The sequence below is a fragment of the Agelaius tricolor genome, unplaced genomic scaffold (genome assembly GCF_023055355.1).
Source record: "Agelaius tricolor isolate 1412-34295 unplaced genomic scaffold, bAgeTri1.0.p SCAF_10, whole genome shotgun sequence".
NCBI classification, from domain to species: domain Eukaryota; kingdom Metazoa; phylum Chordata; class Aves; order Passeriformes; family Icteridae; genus Agelaius; species Agelaius tricolor.
The window spans coordinates 15,067,126-15,090,630 of record NW_027269270.1 but is presented as its reverse complement, the minus strand read 5'-3'; the positions used below and the strand labels follow the sequence as shown (position 1 = coordinate 15,090,630).

At 36.7% G+C, this 23,505-nt stretch overlaps 1 protein-coding gene across 3 annotated transcripts in view; it reads right to left on the bottom strand.

Moving 5' to 3' along the window:
• OLA1 (Obg like ATPase 1) overlaps positions 1 to 23,505 on the bottom strand; it is a 104,354-nt gene that overhangs the window by 49,430 nt on the left and 31,419 nt on the right. The window lies entirely within an intron of this gene.

Sequence of the window (23,505 nt, the reverse complement as noted above, 5' to 3'; positions counted from 1 at the left end):
TTGAGGGTATGGTTTTTAGGGGGCCATCAAAGAAGCAGATGAAGGTGCATTTGTCATATATGAGTGACAACCATTCACAGTATCTGAACAAAATGGTGCTGGCCCTTATTAGAAACACATGCTATTATCACATATTTAAAGTGCAGTTGAAGCCATAATTTCAAATTGCCAACTGGAAACATAAGGTTAAAACAACCAGATATTACTGACGCATGTGTGCTGACTTCATGCCCTTCTGATGACAATCTGGCAACATAATTCAACTAGGATTGAAATTATCAGATAAGCAGCATCACTTAAAAAAAATCCTACTCCCCCCAAAAAAACAATACATGCTTTAAAAATAAAAATATTAACAGATAAAAAGAGTTTCTTAATTCTTCCTGGATCAATTTTCAGAGTATTTGCATGCCTAACCTGTAATATTAAAGATACGCATGAGAAATCAACCATGAAAAGAATGTTACTTGAACATCACCAAAGTTAAAACTTATTTCTTACATAGGAAAAAAATTCAAGATGTTTCTTGTACTGAAAAACATAAGAAACAGGGTAAACAATAAACAATTCCTTAACTGATATACAGAAAGTTGTGGGGGTTCTTTGTCATCATGAACACCTTAAACTTCATCTTTTGTTTAAACTTACTGTAAACCAAGATTTTAGCAACAAAGCTCCTACACCAACGCACATGGAATACAGGTTTAAAAGGTTATTCATAGTCAAATATCAAAACCATTTTTACATAAACTTATGAATAGCCCTTTCAAATAGTGGTTACCAGAAGTTCCCTCCTCTCTCATTAACTGTTACTCTCCAAAGCTGATCAGTGAACTCGCTGGGTACAAGTAGAATTACCTCAGCAACAGATCCTGATGCTGGCCATGATGGGAGAACAGGCTCAGGCTGCTCTGTTAAATGGAAACACTCCACACTAATCTATACCAGTACCAGGCAATCAAGGAAGACATCCCATAGCCCTTGTCTTCCATAAATCCTTACTTGCACACCTGACGGAATGAGATGTAGGCTGTTCAGATGAGCAAATATTAGAGAACAGCTTAACTACTCTGTTCTAATTTACAAGGAAAATATTGAATAAAAAGGGTAGAAGTAGGAAGATGTCACCACACAGACCAACAAAAAGTCTACTTGCCTCAGCCTTCTCAACAGATACGTTGCATTCATTCACTAAAAGTTCAACTTTCTTCCTTATATCAAGAAAAAAAGCCTCCATGACCATGTAAATAATCTCTTCTCACATCCTTCTGCATCTAGTGTCCATGGGTTTAAAAAGCAACAAAAATCCCCACACTGTTAAGTCAGGGGAAAAGCTGCATGACCATGAAGATCTTGCATTTAGAACACAAAAATAAAAAGTAAAATGAACAGTTTGTTTTGGTCTTAAGGAAGAAGCTTATTTGAAAAAGCAAGTGTAAGGTGAATTAGCAACAATAAAAAACAGCTTATATATTAGTTATATTTTTCTTCGACAACAGCTTCATTTCTTCACATCTTCCCATTCCTTTTCACAAAAAAAAATGTTCTTTATTCATTCAAACCCAATTAATTCAGTGTATTCCCACCCCTACAAAACTGACTCTATAGCTTCACCTTCATTCTCTTCTCAGCCCACTAAAGCCTTTAACCCATGGTCCCTTCAATGTTCTGCCAGAGTTTTCTTCAAGTCTCCTTCTTCCATCATGCCTGTGTCAGCAGCCATGCTGCAGTTCACTCAGGCAACAGGAGGACAAGAGATCTGTGTCTGGCACAGGTGGTTGCTTGCTTGGATAAAAAGCCTCTCTTACTGAGCTGGTGATTTCCCACTAGAGGCAACCATTTACCCTTCTTTCCTCCTCACTGGGTTGCTTGACTCTCCTCATGGAATGAATGAACAGTAGTTGTATATTCCATTAAAGGCATGGATTTTTAAGTTTAAATTTCCAATTTTACATTTAGAGGAATTCCCATTTAGACAGACACAGTCCACAAGAAAGTGATAGCTTTAAGATTTTTTTTTTACACACAGAAGACCAAACTGGCAGTAATGTCCACATCTTAGTACAAATGAGAGATTCTTCAAGGCAACAAGACACTGAGCTCTTTTTGTGAATCTCTTGATCAGAGTTTCTATGTCAGCTTCAGCCATCAACCTAAACCAGATCACACTCTGACCAACAGCCTAGCTAGAGACACGACAGGGATACTCCCTCAGGGATGAGGGAGACTCAAGAAGAAGGGAAGGAAAAGGCAGAGTGACACCACTCGGATGGAAGAGCCTTAGTTTTTAACTTTGTCTCAATATCCATGTGGGATGTACCCTGAACAATCTATTATGCCAGCCTCCAGCCTGCTCTGTAGTGATGGTCTGCTACAAATCACACTGAGCACTGCAGGGAATTCAATTCCAGTCTGCAGAGCTGCATGCAGACATAGCAAGCCAGAACTGGTGGGAACGTTAGGAATTAGGCTTTGGGCAAGAGATAAGATCTCTTGGAAAAAGTACAGATGTGAGAAACTAGCAGTTAAACTACTAGAAAAATGTTTTACTCAGTACCTGATTTTAAAAACTGCCTATATAAAAATGCAAAGTAGTAGGAAAAAATGGAGTTGCAAAACTGAGTTTATAAATAAGATAAACAAGAAAATGTGCATATTATTTACAAGTTTCAATGATGAAAATAAGAGCCATAATCTCAATCTACAAACCTTACCTGTAACAGATTGTTAACAGCATTTTGCTATTTATTACTTTGTCTTTCTGCCTTTGTGTGAAATTCCTCTGTCAAGCAAGGCCCTTACCTCTCTTTTGTTAGGGAAGATGATATGATAGACCCACCTTCCCTGCAGCACACAGAGCAGCAAAACAGAAAACCCAAAGGCTTTATTTTAAAGTACAACAAATGGAGTACTAAGAATCCCATCACTGTCCAGGTAAAGGTAAAGATAATGCAATAGCTGTACAATGAACATGATGCACAAGTGGACACAGGCTAGGAACACGGGGTAGCACCAGACTAGTAGCTGGTATGGTGCACTATGTAGAAAAACAGCCTGATGAAACAAAAAACTGCTGAACTGGAAGCAGGGAAAATGGGAGGTGAGTCTTGAGATAGAAGATGACAGCAAACAAATGAGAATTTTGTTTTTCTGAAGGAACAGGTAAGACTGCCTTGGGTATCAGGCAAAAAAACCCCAAAATCAGTTTGTTTATGGACATTGAAGAAGAAAAATGAAAAACAAACATTGACAAAAAAATCCTCATATTAGTTTATCTGATGCCGCTCTCTCATTACAACAGAATCTATGAGAAAAATAATAGGGAAAAGGAAAAACAGACATTTGGTAGTCTTGTTTTGATCTCAAGCTGAATATAGCTTGGGAGAGCTTGGCAGAAAAATGAGGGAGCAAATGTTCCCCAAAATTATACTAACAGGGCATCCAGATGAGGAAGCAAAGGACTAGAATGGGATGGCTGTAAAACAGCACAGACTGCAAACATGGCCACGTGTCAGAGTAAAGCCCACACTGATGATGAGGTGTGTTTAAATTTTGTGAACCTCAAACAAACCATGTCTGTCTTCTTACTGACATAATGAGGCCTCAATGTCTGTAAATAGGAGGGAGGTTTACAAGGTTGGCAACTTGTTCACACAATGTCCTCTGTAGTACATGCACACCTGCAGGATACAGGCAGCTGAGCTCTGTGGTCTAGCATCTCAAGTTTTCATTAAGAAATTAATTTTTTCAAAGTTGTGCTAAAAAATTCATCTTTAAAAAGCTGTTATGATATTTTGGAAGTTCAACAAACAACAAATTGATCTAATTACTTTATTTATTTTAAAATAATACTACTTAAAAAGCATATTTACAATTAACATCTCCAAAACTAGTCACACCACTGTGTTCTCAAGACAGTATAACCTATGGACAATGACCTTCTCCAATGAATAAAATGAAAATCCATTGTACTTCCCACATCTTCACCAATGCATTTGCTTTTAAAACATAAGGGGCCTCAGCATTTCTCAAACATTACCCCAAACCACACCACCTTCCTTTTGACTTCTTCCTTGAGTTATAGTGCCTGTGCTCCAAAACTGCCTTCTTTCTACTGCAGGAAACTATGGCATACTACTGTAAGAGGAAAAAGGAATCAATCTGCCATATGGGCAAAAAAAAAATACATAGATAAAATAGACTTACTCAAGAATCTCCCCAAGGAACCATGTGTTTGTCAACAGCCAAGCTAATCACACAGCAGTAACAGGAAGGTCAACTGGGAAACTCTAATTAGTAATTTAATTACTTTTAAAAATCATTACAACTTCTCAGGTATCTCTCTTGCATATCCTAGCAGAGGTAAACTATAATTTTATCAGAAGTTTGTTAAAAGGAAGTTGAACAGAAACCATGTTTCTTATTTTAAGTATCCTATATATAAAAGCTTTTTCTCAAATAATCTCCCATAACATCCTGATGGATTTGCACTCTACCTTTAAAAACCCTGTCACTTCCTTTAGTGTACAAGAGCAAAGATTACAGAGTTAAAAACATCAGGCTCACTGCAAGTGAAAATCTGCTGTGGTAAATTCCCTTAATGTTTTAGTAGTATCCAGATATTGCTATTAAAACTAGACAAGTATTTGGACAGGAAAGTGGTAAAGCATAATACTGGATCAGGATTCATTTTTGCCAGCTATCAGCCTCAAAATAATGATATAAGCTGAAATTACTAGAAGTAAGGAGCTTGGAAATTACCACTGCCACACCCAGCTCCCTCTTCTCTTGTCCTTAGGTTCAAACTTGAAATATTCTTCAGTCTTGGGGAAGGGTTTATCTTTAGCTGAGCACTTTATCTGGGGTGTTTGGGTCTAAGTGTGGTGGGCCAAATATATGTTTTTAAGTGGCATTAAAGATATAATGCAGCAATAGCTGGTTCTGCACGTTTCTTTCAAATTATTGGCTTAAAAATGCAGAAAACAAAATGAATGGAGAAGATGTGCAACTTGACTATGTTTTTTTCCTGTGGAAGTGCAGGAACTGTCAATTTGTAAGGTCTTGATGGCAGCCAGGACACACAGTCTAGATTTGTTCTTGACAAGCAAAACTAAGAGCACATAAATATGTATACAGGACAGCCATAACGAATGTCACTTTTAAATGGTATCATCTAATGGCATGCACATTTCTTCCCATTTCTTTCAAAAATCAGCTTCAAACTTCCTTTGACAAAATTTACCTCTCAGCCTCCAGAAATTTTTGCATTGCTTATGTTATACCTGTCAAGATCTGATGACTGTATGTTATGTATTCATCTGAACAGAACCACTACACTTAGTTACAGGCTATCATCAACCAATTCATTCTCTTGCTAAAATCAAGTCATCCAATTACTCCTTGACTAATCAAGGCTGTTTTGGCTTTTTCTTTTTTCAAAAGGTACTCAACAGCATAAACAGTTCACTTACAAGAAATGGAAAGGGGCTAATCAGCAGAATTATTGTTTTGCTGCCACAATTTGCAGTATTTAAATGTAGTTGCTGATTGGACTGAAAGTTTTATGATATAGCATATAAAACTAGTTCGACATAAAAACGAAGAAGCTGCCTATAGCCTAAACCTTACTGTTTCTAGCTGCCCCAAGCTGCCACTGAGATGCTAAAATCCAAATCAAAATACTACTCCTAAACTTATCTTATTCTGCTCCTAATTGCAATTATGGAAATTAATTATTATCTTCAAGATTAATTTCTCTTTTATATACCAGTCGCTTCATTTCTCTAATTATCCTTACCCTTAAACTAAAATGTAACCAAACATTTGGCTAACACTAAAGCTTCACATAATGGCATTCTGGCATCTTGCATTCATTTACTAAAGGTAAGCAGTGTATTTGTACATGGTATGCTGCAATTAAGGGGGACATTTACAATTTGATCAGAATCTGAACTGCATCACATGCTGAAACTCCCATTGGTATTTAGGGTAATGATCAGCATTTTTTGTCAATAAACTATAAGGGAATGTTTAATAACACCAGCACAAACCAGAGCTAGAGAATAATTGGTACTTGCACTTCCTCTGCACATACATTCAATGAGTGCTATCAAAGGGAGCTGCTCGGCACAGCCGGGCACGTCACATCACGGTACACACACACACACCCCCGGTACAAGCCCTGACACAAATGAGCAATAATATCTATCTGGCCACTCACTGTGGGAATGGGGGACAGAACAAAACAAACTAAAATACAGCAGCTTGAGTGGGAAGCTGCAAGTAGGGTATTTCTTTGAGCTACAAAAAACAAGACTAGAAGTGTAAAAAAAAAAATTATAATTAATATCTATACTTAGACTGGCTTGACATGCTATCATCAGTATTCCAAAGATTTAAACTGTAAAAGATACTGCTATTTCTGACTGAGGTACAGGTATATTTAACAATACAGAATGTACTAAACTTTGATGATAGTACATTTTACTATGCATATTTATTATTAGAAGGAGAAAATACTACCATCAGAATCAACATTTTTACAGCTTTTTAAACAAAGCACATGTTAACAAAGAACCAAAAATAAAGTAGGTTTAGCATGTTTTCCCTTACAAGCTAATTTCAAGTGAAATTAATCACCTGTAACACAAACCCAATATTCTTTAAGCAGAGTAATTTTCAGTTGAAGAAGATGCACCTGCCTACCTCTTCAACATAAGCAAAATCATAAGCAAAATCAACAAAAAACATTAAATAAAACGTTGTAGTAAACCTTGACTTCTGAAGAAAGAATTTTTTAGACATCTTTTGTGGCTTTGTTTTGTGCTACAGCCCCTTAAGTTTTGTCTTCATAAAGCCCTAACTAGTTGTAATCACTTGCAGTCTAATTGTGGACATTTATCTGCTTTTCTTATGCATAGAACATAGCTATTAAAGCTGAATGGTGATGGTGTGAAGTATAGGTTAAATTGGGTGAAATTAAAGCAAATTACTCTGGGATGTGGAACTCTGAAAATAGAAACCGCCAATGATTTGCAACCCTCTTGATGATCAGCTTCACAGAACCCTAAATGACAAGAAAACTTACATATTTTAAAGTTAACTAGATTTTTTTAAAATAATATGTATAAATTTATTTCAAATGCAAGCAGTCACTCTGGCAATAATTATTTTGTCTTACCTGCATCGTAAAAATATAAGAAAAGGTTTTCATTTCCATTTAAAACACTTGTTTTTATTCTCAAGTTTAGCTGATTTTTAGCAACAAAAACCAGTTCAGAATATTAGGAGAAGCATTAATGACTTTGAACACAACATTACAGTTTATGTGTACCATATGGCTATACAGACACAGGATGGTAAAAGCAGCTGCTTTGGGCTTTCTTGACTGGTGTAGTATTAGGACTTAATTCATTACTTACCTATATAAAAGACAAGCAGCTCCATTTCCCCTGCTGAGCCCTAATACCACAGCAGTCAGGAGAGAGCAAGCCGCTCCCCAAAAGTCTGAACCAGCAGCTGAATGGCAGCCCTTTCAATACCAAATCTATTGGGAGCATTTGACAAAAAAGGGCACGTCTACTTCTGCACCAGCAGACACACAATGAGAGCACGGAGAAGCAATACAGGACTCTAAATGACTGTAGTATCAACTTCTTAAGCATACAAAGAATTTACATTTGCATAAAAGTACTCGTAAATCGAGTACTGCACAAGGTCAGAGATAAAAATTAAAATCTCCCCGGGAAACACTGAGGCAAAGCAATTCACTTCAGGACATGAGAGTTGGCAGAAGAAAACACAATCCAGCTCCTGACGGAGGCAGTTTTATCAGAGAAAAGTTGTTACCAGGATAGTAACTCCAATGAGCTTCTCTGTAAAATCCTGCTCCAGAGTGTGTAAAATCCACACTCTTGAGTGTGCCTGGCAAATATTAGTGATTTATTTCAGGTGTAAAATGTTCACTTGCCACTGCTCTCATCCTGGCACCACAGCCACTACCGGGCTGTAGTCATCCCTCCACAGGCAAAACCTTCCACCTGCTGAGATTTGCCATCAAGTTGGTCATACTGAGTAAAGGACATTATTTGACAGTGGAAGTAATAAATCTTTGAGCCCTTTGTCCCTGTTCGCCAAGGGCTTGCTCTGACTGCCCTTCATTATGCATTCTAAATACTATCACTGAACTTCCCACCAAACAGTTGGGACACAAATGGGGCATACTCCTAAATTTCTTTTCTTGCAAAACATTACCTGGGTAATTCACACAGATTCACTATCAAAAGACACCTTGGGAAGGGCAGCACTCGATGTAAAACTTTTTGAGATGGTCAGCATGTCACATAAATTGTTATAAATTTCCTAGGAAAAATCAGCCTGTTTGCTCAGATTTTTACAAACCACAATTGTGTTAACTGGAAGAAGGGGCCAATTAGGAACTTAGCCTGGTCAAAAGCCTAAATACCTGAAAAATGCATATGCCTGCTTCAGAGACAAGTGCTCTTGTCACCCTGAGCTCAGTCCCATTCTGTTTTATGTTATTTTCTGTTCTAATGACTGAAAACCTCGCTTTGTGAGTTTAAGTCATGAAAAGAGAAGCAAACAGAACAAGGGGGATTCTCCACAGAACTCCCCTCCCTGGTGAGTGTTCTGCAACAGCACTGCCTGCATAAAGCATACAGCACGCAGCAAAGTCTGGCCACAAACACCAGTGGATAACTTCTAACATGTCTCTGTGTACCATACATCCAGATTTTCCTACTCGAAAGTAGACTGAAATTTATATATTTGTAATCTGATGGAATCTACACTGTACAAAATCATGGTTTCCTAAGCAGAAACCATTTGGAAAGTAGAAATATGCCCATATGTATAACTGTGCATTCATACTGCCTCCAGAAACACCCTATGTCTGTGCTGCGTGTTGCCCCTTTTCCTGAAGGTCAGTCATCCTGGTCTTCTCTTCAGGAATACTCAGTGTCAAGCTCCATGGTGCCAGTCATATCTGCAATCTCTGAGGGTTGCCATTACAAAATATAACTGCTAGCAGTGACTATGTTTTTAAGACAATATATCTACAGAGGTCATGAATAGCAACTAGCAGCCATTAGCAGAAACACACAGGGCAGTTCTACCTAGCCTTGAATGACCAGATACATAGGAAACATCTTAATTATTCATGGACTATTTATCTGAGTCACAGATTGATTATGTCAAAGGTGCAGTAATATAAAAAACCCACTTGAGCTCTGTGGTTTTTATTTGGTTTGGAATAGCACTACTTAGCAGTTACCATGACTGTACTCCTACTGAAACACTCTGAATTCCTAATGCTATAACAAAGTCCAAGCCACTAAACTCTGCTGAGCCCACTCTGACTCCTGTGCAGAGATAGCTCAGCTCCCTGTTCCACATTCTTCACAACCTGGAAGGTTGGTCTTTGCAAAATAATGAAGAGAATGAGCAGTTCAGTTCAGCACAGAATGCAAAACTACAACCCTCCAGAAACCCACAACAAAGAGTATAAAATTGTTTCAATACAGCAATTTCTCTTCAAAAGCATTTAAAGCAATAACTTAAGATATATAAATACCAAGGGAAAAAAAAAACTCAGTAAGAAGTTTTCTGCTACAAGAAATGTGTTATCCAAGAAGATTCCAAATATTCTAAAAGTTAAAATTTTGCTATGATAAAACAACAGCCCTACAAAGCTGTCAAAAGTCCTTGCAGTGCCTTACAAAAATGCTATAAAAATGGATTATAGAATTTGACAGGTGAGGGAAAAGAAAGCTATGTTTACAGAGCACTCATTGTTTACCAGAAGAACAACACAGTATTTGGAAGAAGAGTACTTACAAGGAGTTGTAAACTCAGTCCATCACATGTTAACAAAGAACCTTACTTTCCACTATCTCAGTGCTGCACCTTTAAGGATCTATTTTGTTGCACAAGGAAAGTGTGGAGGAGTAAACATACTTAAGGGAAGACCAGCTGATGTATAACAAAAATGAGAGTTTGTAAAGATTTAGATCAGCAAATATTGTTTTACCAGTGCCATTAGGTATGCATATGCCCTATATAAATTTGTAATGAAGTGCAATGTGGCTAAGTGAATAAAATAGCTTTAAAAACAAAAGCAATATGCCTCTCGGTAAATTTACCTTACAAAAATATGCCTCATCATAAAGCCTTCCCTCTGGACATTCTGACCCATGTTCATAATGTAAAACAAATTTAATGCAAAAGAAACAATACAATTAATCAGGATTTATCCTTTGCAAATCAATTCCAATTTTAGAAGAGTGCTGCCTATGGGTTTCTAGTAATAAAAATTAATAACAATAATTTTTAAATATATCATTAGCTTCAGCTGCATCATTAGGTTAACAGCTTATTATTTTTCACACACTATTTTTCACATGTTTACTTCTCTGCAAATTAAGAGATGTCACAGTTCTTAGGACCTCACATCACACTACAGGCTTGCAATTACAAGAAATATCAAATGACCTTTTTAGAACAGAATCTGAAATACTAAAAACACAAGGTAATATATAATTTGCATCTTATCTTCGATGCTAAACTTGATAAAGAGGGTTTGCAACATTTCCTGTTCAATGTTCAAATCTTCATGTAAAAGCTGACCACACAAAACTCGACACTAATATTTTATTGTGGATGTTAAGTCTCTTCCTTCACAATCATCAAAAAACCATCCCAACAAAAAAATAATAAATTGCTTGCTATAGACTGGCTGGCCCATCACATGGGAAGTAAAGAACTCATTTTGTACATTATTTTAGTAAAGTAATCCCTAGCCCTCAGACATTCACTTTTTTCCTAGCAACGTTTTACTTAAATGGCAACTATATTGTGGAACATATCAGTGTGTTCTGTAACTATCTGGCACCACCTAGTAGCCACTGGCATCTTCTTTACTAGAAACCATTAAGAGATTGTGTTAAGAAATTGTGAAAGGCTGATACTGAATATGCAGGGAATAGTAACTCAGACTTTTTGAACATCATATGGTCAAGAAAACATTTTATGTTGAATTAGGTAGGCAGGTATAGTCACTAACTACTTGTGTACTGTGCAAATGACTTCTGGCTTCCTTGAAAAAGTACATTAAGTACTTGTGTGTATGTTGGAGTTTTCAAGCAATCTAAGAATCTGCTAGCAAATTTTAGCAGCAGATGACAAAATGCACTGTTTTATACATGTATGCAAAAAACTGGCCTGTTATTCCCTTCTCCTAGCCTCAAAACACACAAATAAATTAGAAACCGAGAAAGAAAACACAGACTTTGATTAACCTGAATCCTGGATATACAGGGTGTTTTTTCTATGACTGCCAGAGCAGAGTGCCTTGTAGGCCCTAATATTGGAGAGGAGGGATGGAAGAGGAGTAATATGAATATATCAAGGCTACTTCATTATGTTCCCGAGGTGTGACTGGGTAGAAATCTTTATTTCCAGCAGTATTACTCCTTTAGCCAGCAAGCAAGTACAAATATGCAGCCCCGCTGTTCTGGTCCTTGCAAAATAAATATATGATATTTTTGCAACATCTAACCACAGCTTTTTAAGCTGAAACAGTTGTTCTTCTTTTACTTTAGATGTCAAATCCATCACAGAAAAGAATTTTGTTTATAAAAGACCTCCTCAATGAAGCAGTTCGTCTCCCTGCCATTTAGCTCACTATATTTTTACAAGCACCAGGCTGAGCAAACTATGATTGAGAGAAGCCATCTTATGCACATTGCTGTTGTCCCACATCATTCAGAACAAACCTTTTTAGATCGTTAACTACCACAGGAGTGCTGATTACACAGGCACCAGCAATTTCCTAACCAATGACCACCTGAACAATGATGTGTTCAGCTTCTCAGACCCTGAAGCCTTTCAGAGGTGAATCATTTCACAGTTTGGAACTAGATCTCCATAGCAACTTCCCTTTGAGGGTTTTAGAATCACCATCCCGTAATTCTATGATCATCAAGCTCAACCATTCCCAATGGTTCTTTTCACAGCAGATGGAAAAGGAAGCCTTGAAATTTTACAGTCTATTTCAAGCAATTCATCTGGCAGCCTATTAGAATTCAAAATATTTCGACCTTCAATCACAAAGCATGTTATCTGAAGCTGTGGTGATCTCAAGTCAAGACAAGCAGACGTTTTAGTCTAATCATCCATGATGAGAAGAGACTGACAAAAACTCTTAATTCAACCACCATCAAAATGCTTATTTTAACTGCATGAAAGTCTTTCAACAGGCAATGAAAACACACCATGTACCATTTTATCACAACCTTCCATTCAAGGGAAATACGAATTCTGAATATTGGCATGGATCTTTGCACTCCCTGACTGCTTTTGAACAAATATCTCCTCCTTGGAAGTCAGTATAAATCCAAATCTACCGCATTATTTTTTTTCAACAGCTGTCAAGGAAAATGATAGAAGCAAACCGCAATTAAACTTCTCATGATTGAGTACAATAATGTTGCAAATGAGTTACTTATTGATAGACCCAGTTCGTTATAGGCATCTTCTAAGAAATACAAATCACTTACTACTCAGAAAATAAATACCCATTAAATTATGAAAACACAGCATTGGCTAAAATCTTGAAGCAAAGCTCAGTTTCATGATAATCATAATCAGAGGGATGTTTAAAATTGGGGATTTTTTTCCTTTTTCTGTTCCCAATTCCTAGCTCAATTCCCTCTGTTTGGCATTAAAGAAACGTTTCCCTTCTCCTGAATGTTTCAGTCAACCACTGAAATAATCCCATTGGGGTACAAGAGCTTTAAACTTGAAAATATTTTCACCTAAAACTCCAGGCTGATTCATTTATATTCATCAACCTTAAACATAAGCTAAAATCAAATGTTTTAAAATCTCACCTCTGGACTGCTGTACACTACTATGTTATTAATATCGTTATCTGGTGACTAAAGAATCTAGAAGACTTCAAACTTTTCATATGTCAAAATGCCACTAATAGATTTTTACAGAATGAGCAGTAAGTTTACTTTTAAAAAAATTCAAAGAATCACCATTTAGTGACTTGGCAGTGAGATGCTGATATTTAACAACTGCAGTAAAATGCATGAAACTTGAAAGCAACAAGAGAAGGCCCCCACCTGCACCCAGGCCCCGGTATCCATGAAGAATAGTGAAATGAGGGAAATAAGGGAAATTAACATATATGTTATATTTTGTAACATTTGTAGAGGAAGGAACACTTAATTGTTTTACTTTCTTTGAATGACAAAATGCATATTCAGAGTCCCTAAGTAGTTAGTTAACTGAGAGAGTGGCCACAATTGAGACCCTCTCCACAGCACTTAAAATGCCACATTTTATTAGCCTACAGAGAAAAGAACAACCCCCTCCCCCTTAACTGACCTTATTCTCCTAGGTATCAGCATTGCTGAGCCACACTCATACACTACTTCAAAGAAAAACTCTTTAAAAATTAGGAACTTATAAAAATAACCCATAAAACTAGAAGATCTTGAATATATGATTTATTGAGTGGTAGCTTACTGAGAGTTAAAATACTGGTGAAATAATTTTGAAAAATTACTGTAAAAGAAGTGATGATGAAAATCTTTGGGGGAATAAATTGGCACAATAGAGGATTTATGTTCATATATTTTTCACTGTTTGCAAAGCAGTCCGAGATCAGAGCTACACAGCTGCTTACATGTACTACTTGAAGATCTGAGGGGAAGTATCTGAACATAACCACAAAATTTAACTAAGGATCAAGCTAGAATTTAAGATAGAGTAAAGCAAATAAAAATGTTATGCATCAACTGAAAATGCAAACTGTTTATTTCTATGTACAATCGACTGAAATAAACACAGACCTTATTCTAGCAATCTGAGAAAGAAACACCATGGGAAAAAACCTTGAGTATGTTAAGTACCATCTCCTGCAAAGACCAGAGATTACAGCAATTACATATGAACAATATTAAAATTCTTAGTGGTTTTCAATGCTAGATCGGTTACTACTGCAAATATCTTTTTAAAGAGACAGAGCAGTTACAGGATATGTTTTACAATACTCATCATTTTTGCTCAAGAAAATTTTCAACTTTTTTTATTTCACTGTGGAAGGCAATCAAATATCTTTGTTATCAGATGTTCTAAGTCATCTATAAAGTTTAGCTTACTTCTTTTTGTCTGTTTACCAAATATAATAAACCCACCGTGTACAACCCTTCATTCAGCATTTGGTCCAGCTGAAATTGAAAATAAAACCGTCCATGACCACCAAGTTAATTGAACATCTTGCTAATTAAAAAGTACAACTGTCACTGCAACAAAACCTACATGTGTAGACAGAACTACATACATACATACATGTAATTTTGCAGTGTAGCTATTGCTAAATGTAATTTGAACAGGAGCATTTAAAAAAATTCTTTAGAAATAGTAAATTAGAAGTATCTTGCATTGTACAATTAGACTGCCAGCAAAGGATACCTATTAGTAAGACACAGGCAAATCAACCTAGAGTTACATCTTTACAATCTATTCCATGATTATGCACATGCTTTGAAGTATTTTAATGGTATTTTACCAGAAAATTTCTCATAAATATTAATTTCAAAATCTAGGAGGTAATTCTAAAAGCTGTCTTCATATGTCTCTAAGAATGAGAGCTGCACTTCCAGCTTTTCTTCTTCCCAATATTCCCACCACCATATCTGAAAAACCTCATCCTAAGCACAGTAGTTATATATTAGCTCACCGTTTAACAATCTAGAATAACCTTAAGTTTATTTCATAACATATAATCAAGCAACATACAGTAATTAAAGCACACTGAAAACAGCAGTTACTAGCTAATTAACATTACAGAAACACTTTTCTTAATGCTAGAAAAAGACAAAGATTATATAAAATACTGTAGCATGATGAAGAGTTTGTTATGAACCTTTTTGTTTAAAACACTGTAAACTTCAACTTGAGAATTTGAAGTTAAACTAGTTTTAATTCATGAATTAAAAATGTCAGTGCAGGTTCTGCATGATTAGGTAAGCCATTTAGGGACTACCCTTGCACCACATGGTTCTTGCAGGGCACGGACCACTCACATAAACCACTGCATCCCAAAGGACAGCTCACCATCCATAAACATGCCCAACCTCTACATTATCTTCATTCCTGCAGAGTTGAAGAAATAATAGTGTCTCACTATTTTCATGGCCAATGAAGTATTTTGGCATCACCACAGCACCTGAACTGCAGCAGGGACAAGCAGCAAAGGCTCTCTCTCAGGCTGTGACAATGACAGGCACCCTGGGCTGGAGTTTGGGGATGGCTGCCAGACAGCCTCTGTGCCCTTCTGAACACACTGGTTTGCAGTGCCAGTACAGCAGCAGACTTTGCTAAATAGTTATTTTCTGCTTTGCTATTAAATTACCACTTTAAAACAGTAACGGTATTTTACCTCTACATTACCTCCATTTTTAAACCCACTTCTTACCCACTTCTACTTCTTACATCATATTTTATATTTTATATCTGTCTGTATTAAAAATAATACCTGAAAACACTTACGAGGTAAACCTGAGTGTACAATCAGCTCCAGCAAGCAGTCTCTGTGGAGACCAACACTTTGGTATGAAAATATACTCTTATATTTTTTCCCCATTATTTAACAGTTTCCATTTATCCTTATCTGTTCTGACATATTTTTATCACTTAACAGAATTTTTCAATGGAATTATTTTGTGTCACCTGCCATGTTTTCTAAGCTTTTCAAACACAGTGCATATGCAGGTGTATTACCTTTCTGCACAGTTTCAAGATGACTAGATGGGCAAACACAAGGATTACAGCTACAAAGCAGTAGCTGGTTAGTAGTAAATGACATCAGACCTTCCATAAAGCCTGGCACACAACCACAGCTAATTTTGTGCTCACATCCAGGCACAGGGCAGTGCACAGGCAAAAACATGGCCAACACCAAAGGGAGGGCAGACTGCCTTTCTCAGCAGTACTGCCTTTGTTTCCTAGGCACTGTAAGCTAGCAATTCGATGCACACCCTTGCAGGGTTTCTTTAAAATTTGAAATCCAACAGATGTGCTTAAACAAAGGTACACCCAAATTCTCAAAATTCTCTACACGTGAATATCAGTATGGACATTTGTACCACACAGCAAAGAAAGCCTGTATCAAGCAGGCCACTTCAAACTGCCTTTTAGCATGAGAAAACATGTATCTTAAAACATCTCCTCTCTGATAAAAAAGTATTTTAAATTCAAACATTCCAGAAAGAAAAATAAATACTAATGTTATTATCCTTCACTTGACCCCTGCCTTTTTAAACATCACTGCTACCACAACTTCTTCAATAGGCTGTGATACAAAGTATCAAACTCACAGGCAGGAGACACATTCAGAAAACCCTGAAATAGACAATGCTGACAGCTAATTCCAGAACAAAACATCATTTGTTCAAGGTTTGGTTTGACCTTAGTCTTATTTTCCTGATAAAATAATCCAAAAAAATCATTCTTAAGACAGAATGAAGATTCTCTCCATCTCAGAACACTCAAAGAAACTCTTCAAAGAAAAGGATCATACTGGCTATCATGCTTCTGGCAATTTTTGAAGTCTCTGAAGCAAGTTGTCATCCATCAGATGCCCTTAAATCTATAAAAAAAAAAACTTTCATCCAATTACTGTAGGAAGGTTCCTTGCAATTTTTCCCCAAAAGCTATCATGCAGCATTTGTCTTGGACCACATCTATCCTGAAGAGGCTATCATTATTATAAAAAAAGACAGAATTATTTTAGGGTCCCTAAAACTAGTAGACTCTCAGAAGACGTTGAGCCACAATACTTAAACTTCTACAGAACACATGAAAGATGACACAAATCCCCACATTTCAAAGGATATGCAAAAGGCACGTGCAATATTCAAGCATTTACATCCATGCCTCTAACACTACTGCTGTAGATGCCCCCCGGAGCAGCAAGTCAAGCCCCTCCATCCCTTCCTGCAGTTTCACTCAATTTACAGGCTGCTCACCCTCTGCCCACAGGACAGAGCTGACAGGAGCAAGCCAGAGGCCAGAACTGTTCTAGCAGACCTCACACCCCTGCTAGATCGAGGAGGAGAATCTGACAGAAAAGAAGATTCCTCAAGATTTACATCCTATTTTAGAGTAACCTTATGATTCCAAATGAGTTTGTTATAAAAAGACAGTTCACTGTTTAATTTCTCTCTTTTTGTAACAACCTTGATACAGAATACTGTATGTACTTTTTACATAATGTAATGTTCTAACCTAAATTAGATCAGGGATTAGAATAAAAATTCAACTATATCACATAACACAGAATGAAAGTGTTACTATTTCCTTTTGATATGGCAGGAAAACCTTATTTCAGATCTTTTGAAAATATGCTTAAACTTCAAAAAGTTTAGAAGAAACAAACAACAAATCAACAAGAGACTTTTCTCAAAAAAAGTTCTGAGAAAGCAGAGCTGTTTGTTGCAATGCTATGAAAACAGGACACATTCACATTAGCTAGCCAACGCTAACTGAATGCTTATTTTTCAAACAATTTATGTCTATAAAATTTTTCTAAATTTTATGACATGCTACTGCAGAAGAAGGAAACTTCCAAAAAGCTATAAAGCTGTTAAGTTTCCATTCTGACATTTATTTAATAGTACATATGCATATAAAATCTTTTTTTTAATAAATTGGTAGGCAGTATAGCTACGGAAAAACATGTTAAGTGAACAAAAGATGGATTACCCTTGACTAGACTTTCCATTTTGATGAAAAATCAGAACTCTGATCACAAGCAAATTTCTCTGTGGTTTGCTGATTACTAACATTAGAAATGTTCTCCGAATCATTTAAATCATCTGTTTCTTCACAATGTGCTTTCAGTTACTTGTTTTCAGTTTTTAATACAACATTGCTGATAATATTACAATATCCCTTCCTCCTAGGAGAGGCAGTCAGACCCTGTCTGCATTCCACAGGAACACAGCCTTGCTCTGGTGCAGCTCCATCTGCCCTTCTCCCCCCCACGGCCAGCCCAGCTTTACCCATCTCCTCACTGCATCAAGACATGAAAACTGGTGGCATATGATACTGATTTATGAATTCAAACTGCACCAAAAATTCAAACTGCAGTTAAATACAAGTAATATTTTCCCTTACCAAAGATTTACAAAAAGTTCTTTCTTCTCAAAAACACTGAATATTTCAGCCTAGTTTTGTGGAAATATTTCTATGCAGTCGTCGTATAATTCAGAATTAATGCACTTCCGTAAAATTATATATGTTCTGAAACAAAGAACATTACTTGTTCACCAAGGCAAACTTTAAAACAGAAAAAAAAGTAACTTCACAGTGATTTTATGCCTGAGATTTGAAATTGCTTTGTACTAACTTATTAAATTTCAGCAAATTTAAGGTTTCAACTTAAACAATTCTCCGATAACTGCAGTGGTTTTAGAGATATTTGACTCGATCTTTCCAGTCAAAAAGCTTTCAGTTCTCTGAGACTGTGAACAAATTATTGTTTCTCATATTTTCACTGCTCTACTACAATAAATTAACAACATTCTAGTAAATAGCACCACTGGTGTACAAAATCCTGTTAACCAACATCACCCTGCTGCTACACAGTAAGAAAACAAAAGTGGGAAGGGGGAAAAAAACCTCAAATCAGCAAACATGCAGAGGCATTCCGGGAAAAAAAAATCCACAAACAGAAAGAGATGAGAGAAAAGCTTAACTTGATGTTTTTAGCTGACAAAAGCAGCATTTCTCTAGAGCAGGGAGGGAATTTGGATGTTGCTTATGGGAACCAGATGAAGGGACTCCTCCTGTGACTGCAGCACACAAGCTGGAAACGCTGGTGTTCTGCACCAAGCTGTCCATCCAGGGGCAGCTGAGGGCACCTTCCAGGCAGGCAGTGCCAGCCCTGCTTCCCAGCATCACTTCCTGAGAATCCCATGTCTCCTCTCCCAATCCACACATGATCACAACACAAGGACAACCCATAATAAGAAAGTTGCCCAGCCTGCCCAGCGAGGGCCAAGAGCAGGGCACATAGGAAGGAAGAGCCTGTGGCCATCAGCTCATCCCCCTGCTCAGGGAACCCACACCCATCCACAGGACACCAGTGTGGGAAGCACAGTAGTGCACACACCCACACACCACTCAGATACAGCGCTCTCCTGGACCCCACTGGCTCCCTTCATTCACTGACCAGCAAGCTGCACCTTGCCACCCACAGCAAGACTAGGAAAAACTGCAAAATTCTTGCACAAAATGCTGGCTGGTTAGGAGAATCAGGATTATGATGTAAATTACCTTTAGAAGTGTCTAGTCCATCACATTATTCAACAACAATGCTCAAATGAGGTAGTCAAAATACCTTAGCATGGCAACATTACACTAACCATATAGGAGGAAAATAAAAATTTAATAACACCTAACACTTCTTCTAAAAATACGGGGCTCCATTAAAAGCAAATTATTAAATAATTCAGAATGGTTTTTTCTTCTCTTTTTAACTGAAACCCTGCTGAGGTTAGGTGAGCAAGACATCTGAAGAGCTGAGTAGCCAATTAAGCTGGCAGGACCTTTGCTCTGCTGGGCCTATTCACACTGCACCTCCCAGCTCCAACAATGGCTAAAGCAAGTCAACAGTGACACTGCAATACTTCCCCATAAGGAAAAAATATATATGCAATGACACCCCTCCCCAGTTATTTACTTAAGAGTGCAACTGCATCCACTAATACTTAAAACCACTCATGGTGAATCCATAAAGAGAGAGGGAAAATTAAATTTAAACAAGCGTATGAGTGTTATTATTTTATTTAGGTGTGGGACAAATCAACTAGAAGGAAACAATCTATAGCCTCATAAGAAGATTGTGAATTTGTAAATGATCAATTAACTCATACACTAAATTATTCACTCTAAATGGCACAGTCACCTTAACGTGAGTCTGCAAAAGTAATCAATACAGAAGAGAGGAAGATGTTTATTTTTGTTTTCTATAAATATATACTGAGTTGTTAAGGTTCAGACCAAGCCACCTTTATTCACACTGAGCAGAACTTGACTGCAATTCATGGAACTTGAATCACACCCTTGGAGAAAATACAGAAGTAATTTAAAAGGTCACTTTTGTTCTCTCTCCCTACTTGCTTACATACACATTTTAGGAAAAATGACAACAGGAAAACATGTGAAAGGATGACAGCATGAATTTATAATTAGCCAATTAGCAGCTTGGAATTATGCTGGAATAATAAAATGGAAATACCTTAATAAAGTGAATGTTGTTAATGGCTTATCAGTTTAAAAATAATCATATTCTTATTAAAGCCACTGTATGGGAAGAGACTAAATGAGAGCTGTATTTTTCAATACTGTTTTGCATGGTCTTTAGCGAGCACTTATATTCTTTTCATTTCCCATCCCCACAGGATTATTGTTGGAACAGCGCTATACTCATTATCTGACTGTAAGCTACTTTTAACTTTATTTCTATCTAATTCTCTAACTTGGATTATTCCTCAGATGGGCAAGTTACTAGACCAGTGTGCAAGAATAGGAAAGTTGAATTTATATGCTCCTGTCTCAGGCCTGTTTCAGGCCCAAGGAGGAGAGGTGACTGCTGAAGGGAGCCTTTAATGCTCCAGGACTAGTATGCAGCCACAGAGATTTTACCACAGATTCAGTAGACCCAGTAAGTCCTGCACACAAATATTGAATTACACAGTAGTCATATTCCTTCCAAAAACAAAGCAACTGAATACAAAGATCAGCAATAAAGTAGCTTAGTTAGAGCTTCATTTCTTCAAATGGACACTATGCCTCACCTGAGTTCAGTATACTGAAATTCTGAAGAGATGTTATGCCTTTCCTAAGGTTATGGGGCCTACAGCATATTCAGCTAACATAAAAAAAAATCACTAATTTCACCCACTAGGTTGAATTGTCCACAAAACCCACATTTTATTCAATACAATGTAATTTGAGAAGGGGACAGCAGATTTTTCACAAATTTCTATAGCACTGAATATCTGTTTTAATACATGGAGAACAACTTTCAGAAATCACGGCCAAGTCACATGCAAATTCTTCCATTCACAGTGAAATGGGAAGATACGTAAATAAAAGAAAAATAGAGCAATAACAGAGGAACAGAACATCACAGATGAGGTATTTCCAACAGAGAAAGCCGTTCAGTAGGAATCTGTACAGTCATTAGTAGAGTAGGGTCAGAATCAGAAAAACCTGGTTTGCTTGTGGGTTTTATTTTAAACCGTGCAAACAAAAACGATTCTGTTCATGTCAAAACGTGTTCATATGGAACAAAACATCTCCTGTAGTTCAGATCACTTCACTGCAAGGCTTTTTTCTCTGTTCCAATATCATCATGTGCCATTAATTTGCTAGTTGGAAAAAAAAGAAACCCTGAAGCCTAACATGTATTTTTATCTACTTGTTAAAAAAAGTACGAGAAAAGCTCTCCATAATGGTGAAGGGAGGAGGAATGGAGGGGGTGGGAGACAAGAACAGGACACAAAAAACCACCTTTTCCAAAGACTGTTCTAGGCAAAAGGGACATGTCATGTTAAACAGTAGTCAATAGCTGTATACAACCAGTAAACAAATTCAGCTCTATGAAAAAAGAACTACATCACCATTTAGTGGTTGCAATTTAGATTATTCTAGCGTGTAATACTTTAATTGTATAAAACAAAGCTGATGTCACAAACACAAAAGAACTTCTTGCAAAGCAAGCACCACAAGTAATTTTTATGCTGCCACTGATGGCTGACAAGTGATGAGCACTTTGTTCGAATTCATATACTTATGCATCTAAGGCAACAGGTGGCTTGTAAAAAGAAAACACTAAGAGCTTTTTAACTCTTCATTATCAAAATTTTTATAATAAGTTTTATCATAATGACTAAACAATCTCTACAAATTGAAGCTCAACATACTAACTACAAAGATGAACCATGGTTCAGCGAAAATGATCTATTATTTTGCTAAAAGCAGAAACTGAGGTAGGGTTCTGGATCCCACTGACTTGAGCTCTGCCTACACTCACAACATTTTGAAATTGCACAAAGCACTCAATATTTAAACATTCGCTTAAGATACATAAATTAAAATCATTTTAAGATTAAAAAAATTGGTTTTTCTTGCTGACTGTCTTTTCTATATCCATCTCAAACAATAGCTGAATATTGTGGTACCCTTGGAAGGAAATTTCTGGAAGTGTATTTTCAAGTCTCAAAACCAACTGAAAGTGATACATTTCACTTGTTGCTTAATGTAGTTTTGGGCCAAGAGTGGCATTATAAAAAAAGTGGTTTTTTCCTAAATACTGCCCAGTCCAGTGAAGAGTTTTGTTTTCTTTAAGCACACAGAGTTATAAAAAAAATAATTAAAGCAGCTATGCTGCACAGAATGAAGGAACATAGTTCATTTACATTTGCATTTATGTGCAAAGAACTTCAAAGCAAAATAAAAGACATCATGAACAGAGAGATAATTCAGATTAAAAAAACAGAACTAGAATAAAATAACCTAGAGGGGTATTTGCTGATTTTGTTACATTTTTTAAAAATCGGAAGGTAAGTTGAGAAGACAAAAATGCAGTAAGAATATCAAAACAATCTTTATATTCTGCCTTGTAATTAAGCTATGAAATAATCATCTGCTTATGATTAAAACATTTTAGTGTTTACTGGTTTGGATAGATTAAACTCACATACAACATATTAGACTCTTTCCTCTGCATGGTAGTTTCATCATGCTATCCCTAACAATTGAAAAATATGACATCAATATTTCTTATCTTGTACACCACACACACACACACAATTTCTATGGTGATGTTCATTGGATTAATTTTTCTGCTTTTTGACACTTCAGAGAACCCAACCCAGAGTCTTAAACTGCCCAACTTTTGGATTCCCTCTGTTTCTTTACATATTCTGTCTGAAAGCAAGCAGTCCCTCTCAGGTAGCATACATTTCCTGTACTTCTACATTTCCCCCCGTTTGCAACTCTTTCACACACTCGACTTCCCATTCCTACTGCTATTTAGCTTTGAGATAGTAATTTTCACATCAAATTACCAAGGCTGGGTGCATAAAAATATGTAGTAAGTGTCAAGGAACTGTTACCTCAGTAAGAGCCATCGAAGCTAGTACTGAAATGCAAACCTCTGCTCAAACATATTATAAAAGTTTAACTAGTAAAGCGAGTTTGAGGTATGGAAGCTTCTGCCATTATCCATATAAGGAGAAAAATGTATATGATGGTGGGGGGAATGAAGAAGGCAGAGAGAAGGAAGAAGGGATGTTGTTTGATTTTGTAAAGGAAGTCTTTTAAACTAACTTTAAAGAAAACAAATTAATCATGTATTACTTGAATACACAGAAACTTAATTACATACCAAATGAGAAACAC